The following is a 5,242-nucleotide window of genomic DNA, read 5'->3' as shown; positions in this document are numbered from 1 at the left end:
TCCGGTGACAAAAAGGATGATGACATAGAATGAAGGATGAAAGAATAAGATTACAACTTGCGGTGATTTAGATGGATGTTCCGATGAAATGGCCGAGGAAATTTGAACTCCGGAAAAGAAAAGATGAAAACACTTGGAACTAGAATTTATTCATTAAGAACAAACTCTGAAGGAAGGGATTACTCACTTTGAGGAAATAAGAATAAGATTTATTGTATGCTTATCCTTCATCAAATTAAATTGATGACAAGAAATGGATTTTGCATATTACTTATTCTTCTTGAAAAGGATTGAGAAGTGACATATCGCAAACTTGAGAAGGTCTTCATGAACCACCGGTAGGATTGAAAAGAACGAATGAATTGAGATGATAATCAAGGAAAAGAATCTTGAACGAACCACCATAAGAATTCGAAAATGACTGATGAAAGAGAATGAATCACCGGGAAGAATTTGAAGAACCTATATGCTAGAGGGGATTTAGATGCGAGAGAACAAAGAGATCATGAGCTGATTAAAGAACACTTGAGCGAAGCACCGGGATAATTGGATAACGGTAGCTGAAATGTAAGGACGAAGAATTCTTCTAGAACGATGGCCTCCGGTGAAAAGAAACGGGAAAAGAACTCCTGACATACTCCGGATGGGTAAGAAAACAATATCTGACAAATGGAATGATTCGAGAGGATAGCATGAAACTAGAACCGCGAGTCTTCGAGAGAACGGACAAGATTTAGAGGAAAAACTCTTCTCTGGTCTTCAAATGACGACGAGAAACACCACTAAAATTTGTTAAGGCACTCCGAGGGAACGAAAAAGCGAAGAGGCTGAGGCAACAATGAGAATGATTTGAAATTGATCTTGGAAAAGATGTGACTAATGAAATCCATTCTTACGTCACCCTTTGAAAAGAATTTGAGGATAACTCTGGGAGAATTAGAAGAGTCAGGTAAGATCCTGGGAAAATACCTGTGGGTTAGGGCCCACTGAAGAGAAAAAACACCGTTGGAAAGGGATGTTGAACAGATAGATGATGCACCGGAACAATTGAAATATTTGAATGAGGTGACAACCTTGAATTAATTGGAACACAGACGAATCTCCTGAGATGTCTTTTGAACTCTGGAATGATTGAATGGCGAGAGGTGAACGAGCAGGGAGAACACTTGAGCCGAGGGAAAGAATATAATCACTACCAAAATTGGAATTGAATCCATCGGAGAAGATAAAGATATGAAGAATGTCCACCGGGACGAGAATTCACCGGTTGAAATGATTGAGGAAAGACTGAAGAGGCTCCACACGAATGAAATTGATGCTCGAAACAGACTCGGGCTCTGGGAAGAAGAGGGTGGGAGGGCGGGAAAACAAAGGCAACTTGGAAAGGGGAACCAACGAATATGCTTGAAGAGAAGACACTGATTGAAAAAAAATTGAGGAAGGAATGCAAAGACTTCGCACGAGTAGGATGGATACTCGATTACAGGCAAAGGGTGGGTTGGTGGGAAAAGAAAAAAACTGAGGATTGATCTCCCAAAGACAAAGAGGGTCGAATCAGCTTGAAGAGAAATGCGCCAGAAAAAAGAGGATGGACAACGAACGAAAACTAACCGCATGATCCTAAAGAAAAATTTGAAGGGGGAGAGGGGTAGTTCAAAAACACCTACATCAAGATTCCTTACCAGAGAGACAAAGGGGCAGAGGAGTAAAAAGAAGACCTACTCTCCGATATAACTGGACTCAGAAAACAGTTTTCTTCTAGACTCAACATCGGCCAAACTACACGATCAATCAAGGGGCTCCTATGGTCGGTCGAGGCTCTGATACCAACTTGTCACACCCAATATGCGATACTATCCTAAAGAGACTCGAAGGTCCCACCAAGGATAGAACCGCATATTGATACACTTTTGCAAGGTGGATATCATTACATCAACATTACAATATAGATGGGGATACATACAAGGCATACAATTGCCGCAAGAATACATCAATACATCATCCATAAGATCAACATCCGACTACGGATGAAACACAAATAGAAGCTCAAACAACATCCACCCTGCTAGCCCAGGCTGCCGACCTGGAACCTATCCCCTGATCGAAGAAGAAGCAGAAGAAGAACTCCAAAACAAGCAAACAACGCTCTCGCGTCATGATCATCACATAACTTGTACCTGCAACTGTTGTTGTAGTAATCTGTGAGCCACGAGGACTCAGCAATCCCATTACCATGGGTATCAACACTAGCATAGGTTAATGGGTAAGGAAGAGGTAAAGTGGTGAGGTTGCAGCAGCGACTAAGCATGATATGGTGGCTAACATACGCAAATAAGAGCGAGAGGAGAAGCAAACGAAATGGTCGTGAAGCTAGCAATGATCAAGAATTGATCCTGAACTCCTGCTTATGTCAAACATAACCCAAAACCGTGTTCACTTCCCGGACTCCGCCGATAAGAGACCATCACGGCTACACACGCAGTTGATGCGTTTTAATTGACTCAAGTGTCAAATTCTCTACAACCGGATATTAACAAATTCCCATCTGCCACATAACCGCGGGCACGGCTCTCGAAAGTTTATACCCTGCAGGGGTGTCCCAACTTAGCCCATGATAAGCTCTCACGATCAACGAAGGATATACCTTCTCCGAGGAAGACCCGATCAGACTCGGAATCCCGGTTTACAAGACATTTCGACAATGGTAAAACAAGACCAGCAAAGCCGCCCGATGCATCGACAATCCCGATAGGAGGTGCACATATCTCGTTCTCAGGGCAACACCGGATAAGTCAAGCTACGAGTAAAACCAGACCTCGAGTTTCCCCGAGGTGGCCCCGCAGGCTGCTCGTTTCGGACCAGCACTTAGAGAAGCACTGGCCCGGGGCCGGGGGGGCTAAAATAAAGATGACCCTCGGGCTCCAGAAACCCAAGGGAAAAAGGGCTAGGTGAGGCAAATGGTAAAACCAAGGTTGGGCCTTGCTGGAGGAGTTTTATTCAAAGCAAACTGTCAAGGGGTCCCATAAATCACCCAACCACTTAAGGAACGCAAAATCCGGGAACATAACACCGGTATGACAGAAAACTAGGGCGGCAAGAGTGGAACAAAACACCAGGCATAAGGCCGAGCCTTCCACCCTTTACCAAGTATATAGATGCATTAATTAAATAAGAGATATTGTGATATCCCAACATAATCCTGTCCACCATGGAGCAATCTTCAACTTCACCTGCAACTAACAATGCTATAAGAGGGGCTGAGCAAAGCGGTAACATAGCCAAGCAACGGTTTGCTAGGAAGGGTGAAAAGGTTAGAGGCTGACATGGCAATTTGGGAGGCTTGAAGAACAAGTGATAGGAAGCGCAACATAGTGATAGAACGAAGCAACTAGCATAGCAATGATAGTAATGAGATCCAAGGTGATGGTCATCTTGCCTGAAATCCCACAAGGAAGAAGAACGAGTCCATGAAGAAGATGAACGGATGAAGACGAACCAAGCGTAGACGAACGAATCCTCACGATCGCAACGAAATAGGAACTATCGAGAAGAAGCACACAACATGGTAAACACACCACACATGAACAAGGCATGATGCTCAACCAAGTATGATACAAGACAAGACTACATGAAGCTACTCATGGCAAGAGATGATGCAAACAAGAGCAACACATCAAGGCAAGTTTAAATGAGGTCGGAATCAACATAGAACTAATCCGGTAAGTCCTCATACGCAAGTTTCGAAGTTGGTCCAGATCTGAACAAACATTAAGTTGAAGTTGTTAAACAGCAAGTTAAAGAGCACCAAGAGGATCTACATGAAATTCTAGTCAAGTTACATATAAAGTTCATTTAATTCGGAGCTACGGCCTAGAATATATGAGCAAAACGAGTTAAACATGGCATTGATGCAAAATGCACTCAAACATCAAGCAAACACCTCAAAACAAGGATTCAACATGATAATATGAAACTTCATGCAAAATCAAGCAAATTTCATATAGAGCACACTCAAAATGGGGCAACGGTTCAACACATACACTCTATACAAGTTTAAAGGACAAGCTGTCCAAAACAGTAACTAGGCATCTAGCAAGCATCAAAAAAAGATGCTACAGTACCATAATATGAAAACAAAAGGCATGGACATGACGTACAGGTAATGCATGACAATACATGAACACTGAGCTATCTCCAGAAACTACTAGAACATGCTCAAAAGGAGATGGCAAGATTGCAAATAATAACAGTTTACAAACTGATAGCAACATTATTTAGCAGTTTTGAGGGCAAGATAACAACAAGCTACAGCAGGCTATAAATGCAACCAGGGGCATGAATGGATATAGCATGAAATGTATAAAAAATCATCTTTTTGTGAATATCTCACGATTATGCATAGAATGACTTGTAGCAGCAGGTTTACATAGCATCATGATATAGCAGATTCAGACTAGCAAAACAGCAATAGCAAGTACCCTACTTCAAGAGCTCGATGCACTCAGTACAAGACTCACAGAAATACATGAATGGCGCCACTGTGAAGATGGCATGATGTAGTACAAAACACATGTAGACCTCATGCTCATAGGATGCACACACAAAATGCAACGAAAAAGATAAATCATCAAGTTCTGTTAACAGACAGCATTCAACATCATATAGCACTCTTGCAATGATGATTAGGGCATGTATATGGACTCAAACAAACATGGCACAATCGAATGAAATGAAGAGCATCTCATGACGAACATTTTGATATATTACACGCCGAAAACGAAGCAGCACACATGGAGTTATGAAATGATGAACATGGCATAAAAATTACCGTAGAAAAGGATTTAGAGGAAAATAGACCTCGCAGAAAACGGGATGGAGAGATCCGGGAACGGGGATGCGGCGCTTGGTAGGACGGGCTGGTGGATCTGATCCACCCCCAACTCCGGAGATTGGGGAGGCGGTTCCGGCGAGGAGCTCCGGCGAGGAGGAGGTCGGAGGAGGCGCGGGAGATGGCCGGGGCTGGGGAAGACGGACGTGGACGGGCGGCACCGGCGAGGGGGCGCCGGATCCGGTCGACCCACGACCGGATCTGGCCGGAGACGGGGCGCGGGGCCAGCGAGCTTGCGGCCGGAGTGTGCAGCCGCGGCGAGGATGGCGCCGGCGGGGAGTTGCGGGGGCGGAGGCGCGGGGCCACGCGGCGGACGGCGGCGCCCGAGGCGGTGGGGAGCGGGACGACCGGGCG

The sequence above is a fragment of the Triticum dicoccoides genome, chromosome 7B (assembly GCF_002162155.2).
Source record: "Triticum dicoccoides isolate Atlit2015 ecotype Zavitan chromosome 7B, WEW_v2.0, whole genome shotgun sequence".
Lineage (NCBI taxonomy): Eukaryota > Viridiplantae > Streptophyta > Magnoliopsida > Poales > Poaceae > Triticum > Triticum dicoccoides.
The sequence above is the reverse complement of the archived record's forward strand: the minus strand, read 5'-3'. Positions refer to the sequence as shown.